The sequence below is a fragment of the Budorcas taxicolor genome, unplaced genomic scaffold (assembly GCF_023091745.1).
Source record: "Budorcas taxicolor isolate Tak-1 unplaced genomic scaffold, Takin1.1 scaffold146, whole genome shotgun sequence".
Taxonomy (NCBI): domain Eukaryota; kingdom Metazoa; phylum Chordata; class Mammalia; order Artiodactyla; family Bovidae; genus Budorcas; species Budorcas taxicolor.
Window position 1 is genome coordinate 251,893 of NW_026291605.1, and position 6,000 is coordinate 257,892.

Consider the following 6,000-nt stretch of genomic DNA (forward strand, 5'->3'; position numbering starts at 1 on the left):
ACAGACTAAATTTACTTTGAGAGTTAACTCTTATACAGCTTGCTTCCCTATTCATACTGATCTCGAGTATTTTAATAAAACTTAAAAAAAAACCACTGAAACTGAAGATAATCGAGGGAGTTTAAGGTCTTTATGTACTGACACAACCCAAATGCTAAGCCGTGTTAAGTGAAAACTGCAAGATATAGGTGTGTACACAGTGTACTACCAGGGGATAGGGCAGGAGAGTACATACATATCCGTTTGAACTTGGATAGAGTACCTCTGAAAGGGCAAGAGAGAAACTGGTAACACCTGGGTGATTGGAGGGTGGGGGCAAAAAACATGGCCTGCTGCTGCATGGCACTTTAAGTGTTCTGAATTATGGGCTACCTGAAAGAATTACTTATTAAAAAATAAAAATTGGAAATACAAAAGTAAAATCCTCTTTTCTTCCATCTTCATCAAGTGTGATCTCGCTTTCCTTTTGACTGCTTTCTTATGGCATATATTCTGCCTTATTAGTCATCATGTCCCCAATAGTTCCTTGAGGGTAGAGATATATGACAGTGTAATCCATCTTTGGATTTGCTGCAGCTTCTGGCCTAGTGAATTAAAACACAGTAACAATAATGATGAAGAATAATTTAAAACATAAAGGAAACATTTGTTGACCACTTGTGACATGCCTAGAGTTTAATATGTATTAACTCATTTAATTCCCACATGTGTCTGAGTTAGATAACTGTTTACTTAAGATCAAGGAAAATTAGAGAAGTACAGAGAAGAAATCTGACCAAGGTTCCACAGCTAGGAAGTTAAAATAAAACTTAAAAATAAATTGAATCCCCAAAGAAGTACTTTATAATTACCTGACAACACTAACAGTAGCTGGCATTATTCTAACAGATAAAGAAACAAAGACTTTCGAAAGATCAAGAAACTTCTCGTAGGTCACAAAATTCCTTGAGGGTAGGCACAGGATGATAGTGGCAACAGCAGGATTCAAACCGGCCTGTGATTCCCAAACCCAGTGCTTTTTCCACTAACTACATTCTCTACCACAGTAAATGCTACCTATTATTTGCTGCTACTGCTGCTAAGTCACTTCAGTCTTGTCTGACTCTGAGCCATAAACTGTGTCTCAAGTGATAATGTAGAAATGTGTTTATACCTGAGTAAGAAAAAAAATCCTTTCATTTTCCTTTTATCATTCTGACTACTATATCCTTAACCTTAGATTTGAGCTCTAAGTAGTCAATAAAGAAGCTATCACTTGAAGTGACACTATATATCAAGAAAGATGCTTGTAAGATTGTATCACAGGCTGGCTATAAACAAGTCCACATAACCATGTCTGATAAGACATTTATAAAATAAATGAAGTTACAAATTTCACTGATACATTGTAAGCATAAGAGTACAAGAATTTTTTTCTACTGTGTAAATAAAGGAAAAGAATTTTTAAAATGCGGTGAAGTGAGGGCTATATACCTGGTTTTACTGTAGCCATTATTATATCCCCCAAAATAAAACTCAGTGTCTTAGAATGAAAAATAAAGTACGTCTCTATGAAGAAACAAAAATGTCTATTAATCAGATCTAATCATGAAAATGAATTTCAGAAAGCAGAAAAAGGTGCCATTTTATGAATAAGTTTCCTTACGCTCTTCTGTGGGGGAGAAAAAAAAATGATTCAAAAGGAGTTACACTGGAGTTTCATATTCCATAAGAAATGCCCTTTTAATAGTTTTCAGTTAGTTTCTATCAAAGACTCACTGCTTTTCTGAATACACCTCCATTAAAAAACGGTTCAAGCAGATTTAACTGTAATTTCTGCTGATCCCTGGGAGGGGGTAGAAGTATAACTTAGTAACATGTTACATATGAATATTCAAATATTAATGATTACAAAAGTTTACAAAGTTTCACCTGAGACTGGTAAGAATTAGATTATGAATTTATAATTTAAATATTTAAAAGATCTTTTGGATAAAACAAAAGAAAAACTATCATAACTTAAAAAAAAATTCAACAAAGGAAGAGTCATTGTCAGTATCTGTAAGGGAAAAGAAATTCTGTTCCACTTATGCTGGTTTGCAGAAAAGCCTTAAAGAAAATCAGTAATCTATGGCATCATCAACACCATAATTTCCTCTGTGTTTGGAAATAAAATCACCTTCCCAACCCTTAACGGAAAAATACTATTTCATCTTCTTAATTAAATTTTTTGGCAATGAAAAATGGCTAATGTGTTTTTTTTAAAAAAATACTAGTAATACAGCAAGGAGGTTTTGGAAAAGTGACTTGGATAAAGAAAATCAGAAGACAGTGCTCATACTAACAGTATTTATTCCTAACAAGAAACCTTGTATCAATCACCATTGTATCATACCATGAGACAGGGAAGTATTTTAAAAAGAACCTTTTGCATTACCTAAAATAACCGTTTTGGGTTTATATTTAAATCAGGAAATGAATGTAAAAGATTTCAGCAACTGGCAACCAGAAGTATTTTATACTAAACCTTTAGAAGGCAGAACTGATGAAAGCTAACGATAGCATGAAATTTTAACTTCTGAAGAAGGTAAGACAAACTTAAATAGGTCACATCCCATGGTCCTTTAAAAACTGTCTTGATGTGTCAATGATTTTTCTGCTGTCCGTTTTCCCCAAAAGGGAAAGAAAAAATAAACCTTGTGGCTTAAATTATTGTGGGTCTGGGGCCAGGGTTACCTACTACGGGCGAAGCAAATAATGGATACTTTTAAATGGCTATTTTTACAATTAGGGTTAACCAATTTCGTATTTAAGAAAGATGTGAGAAATATGGTCGGGCTGCGAGGGGAGATCCAAAAGACCCAACACCACGGCTGTCCCCCGCCAAGGTGACGTGAAACAAAAGTACATCGCTAATACTCGTTTCAACGAAGTGTTTCAGAATGATAGCTCTCAAGTGATTACCTTATTGAAAAGGGTTAAAACCGAAACTGTTTTCAAAAATCAGCTTCCCTTTTACAAGATCCCAATAGGTTTTTTTAAAAATTACAAATATATTTTTCTTAGCACCCCCTTCCTCCCCCAAGAATGCATTTCTACGACTACTAATTTAAAAAAAAAAAAAAGGGTGAGGGAAAGAGTCAAAAAATTATTTTAAAAAGCGCGAGTTCTCATTACCTCATGTTAGCAGAAAAGCACAGAAAACAGCATTTTCCCAATGGGGCGGGAGCGGGGGGAAAGGGCGTGAATAAAATACAGGACGAGAGGAAAACCTTGGGTTTCGAACTTTATTGCACAAAGAGAGAAGAGGAGAGTAGGTCAGACTGAGCACCGCTTCCCCTCGCTAGGCGGGCATGGCAGACACGGAGGCTACCGGGAAGGCAGGCACCTTCACCTCCTCTGCCCTTAACTGTCGCCTTCTTCCTCCTCCACCCCCCGCGGGCACCCCGGCGGCGCTGCCCTGGCGGATTGCGGGCCGGGTCGGGGGGCGAGACTGTCGGCGGGGGCCGGGCAGGCGGCACCGGAGGCAGCGGCGGCCGGGCCGGCGGGCGGCCTCCCCCGGGGCGGCTCCGGACTCCCGGCTCCGCGCCCGGCCCGGCCCGCCGGCGGCGGGAACGCGGGCGCCAGCTCGCCGCGGCCGGCCGCCCGCCCGCACACACCCCCGGCCGCCGGCTCCCACCCCGCCCGCCGCCCGCCGCCCGCCGCCCCCCGCCATGAGCGCCGCCGCTGGCTGCAGGCAGAGTCGCTGCCGCCCCGGCCGCCGCTGGCTCCAGTCCGCCGCCATTATTCTTTGTTCGCTGCGAGCGGCGGCGATGGTGTGGGGCTCGGGCGGAGGCTCCATCTTTACCGCGGCCCCTCCTGCGAGGGGAAGGCCCCAAGCGCGGGTGTCCGGCGCCTCCCCGTCCCCCCTCCGTCCCCCCGGCTCTCTCCGGCTCCTGCCTCCTCCTCCTGCTCCTCTTACCGGTGGTACAAGCTCCTCCGTCACTGCTTTCGTTCGCGGCCCGGATCTCGCTGGAGTTTTATTCTCTCCCCCACGTAACACACCGCGTCAAACTACACCTCCGCCGCGTCACTCACCAACACTCCGCTTCTCCCAGCCGCCCGGGCCACAGGCAGCAGCAGCCGCCGCCGACTGAGGACTCGCAGCCAGGGAGCCAGCCAGCGCCGCCCAGTGCCGAGTGCGCAGCGGCCGCGCACGGAAACAGCCGAGCTCGGTCCGGAGGAGCTCGAGCTGCCCCGCCCTCCGCGCTGGAGGCGGAAGTTGCCGAAGACTTTCGAGTTCCTTCGGGCGCGGCGGAGGGGTTCCTCCGGGAGAGGGAAAGCGGCAGTGGGCTGGGACCCGGGGGTGGGGAAGAGGGGGTCTGTCTAAGCGCCCCCGCTGCCCTCGCCGCGTATCGACGGTTTAAGGCCGGCGGCGGAAACTTGCAGGAAGAACTGGGGTTTGTGTGTGGCGTGGTGGGGAATTCCCGAGGGGTGTGGACGGTTCGATGGAAACCCCCGCGCGGGCTGCCCTTGCGGCTGTTAGCGGCGGGCCCTAGGGCGGCTGCAGCGTCACGGGCCTGGGCCCCAGAGCGCCTCCCGTCCCGGGAACTTTCAAAAGCTGCAGGGACCAGAAAGACGCGCCTCCGGGTCGGGGCCGCGGCTGAGCGCGGAAGCCCTGCGGAGCCGGGGAGGAAGGCCTGCTGCAGCTCTGCGGTTCCCCGAGGCCTCGGCCGGACGCTGGGATGCTAGGCCTCGGCGCGGCGCCGGCGCGGCCCAGGGGCGTCGTGGGCCCCTGTGGGAAGGGTTTTCCGCCTTTCTGAGCAGGTCGGGAGGCTCCGCTCCGAGAATCCGCAGAGAAACCTGGCGGCCGCCGGCGGGACCGTTCAATTTCGGGCCACGGAGGCCCTGGGACTCCGGGCAGCTGGCGGAGTTTAGCCGGGCAGCGAGGACGGCCAGGCCGGTGGGGCACACCTTCGGCCTTCGAGCCATGACCTGCCCTGACCGAGGTTGCTCTTTTGCATTTTTGGAATGTCTTCCCCTAACCCCGCTTACCTGCCCGCTTTTGGGGGGGGGGGGGGCGAGGGGGACCCATCCTGTATTGCTTTCTTTTTCACAGTCAGTTTTCTACTGCAGCCGCTGCCCTCTTTTCTTCACCACCCACTCCCCCATCTGAACCCTCAGTGCGACTTCCGTTGCCTGGAAGCTGCTGATCTTGCCCCCTCAGAGGTCACGCGGAGACTCGATGCTGACTTTATCATTATCTGTTTTATTTAACTGGGCAATGCTCTCTCCCGGGCTTTCAGGTCTGCTGTAATTCACTTTCAGTGGCTTTAAGCTCTGGAGAAGGGAATGGCAACCCATTCCATTCTTGCCTGGAGAATCCCAAGGACAGAGGAGCCTGGAGGGCAACAGCCCATTTGGTTGCAAAGAGTCGGACACGAGTGAAGCAACTTAGCAGGCAAGCTTAAAGCAAATGTGTCTTAGGAAGCGGAGAGGGTCCAAGTCAGAGCTTCGCCCTATACAGGCTTGTGTTGAAAGAGTTCCCTAGCCTCGTACTGTAGCCTAGCACTGTAGATCTCCTCCTGCTTCCTCTTTGGGCTGAAGAATAACCTCCTTTCCTTCCGTTATTTTCAACCTTTCTTCCTCTACCGGCTTTTTTGTCTAGTATTTGAACAGCCTTAAGTCTCTCTCCCCAGGAGAAGGAAATGGCAGCCCGCTCCAGTATTCTTGTCTGGATAATCCCACGGACAGAGAAACTTGGCAGGCTACAGCCCATGGGGTCACAAGAGTCAGACGCGATTTAGCAACTAAACCACCACCAAATCTCTCACGTCTAGATTTCTGTCTTTAAGTCCCTCTCCATCTCTTACCACATGGACATTGTCTCATGACTCAGCCCTCTCTAGTCTAGTTTCTGTTCTTACCACACGCCTGGAGCAGCTCTGAATTGTCACAGACAAGCTTCAGGCCTCTGCTTACAAGACCTTGTTCTGGCATCTTACACTATTGCCTACACCCTCATCCACATATGCTCTTGTC

General features: G+C 48.2%; 1 protein-coding gene across 4 annotated transcripts in view; it reads right to left on the reverse strand.

The window, feature by feature from the left end:
- Positions 1-4,133, reverse strand: part of LOC128071103 (cyclic AMP-responsive element-binding protein 1) — a 49,726-nt gene extending 45,593 nt beyond the window's left edge. For 3 of the 4 annotated variants that reach the window (XM_052664066.1, XM_052664065.1, XM_052664062.1), the window contains exon 1: positions 3,941-4,093. The gene's annotated coding sequence lies outside the window, so the exon portion shown is untranslated. Of the gene's footprint in view, positions 1-3,940 lie in introns of all 4 variants that reach the window. The other variant, XM_052664064.1, reaches the window with a different exon arrangement.
- Positions 4,134-6,000: the final 1,867 nt, after the last annotated feature.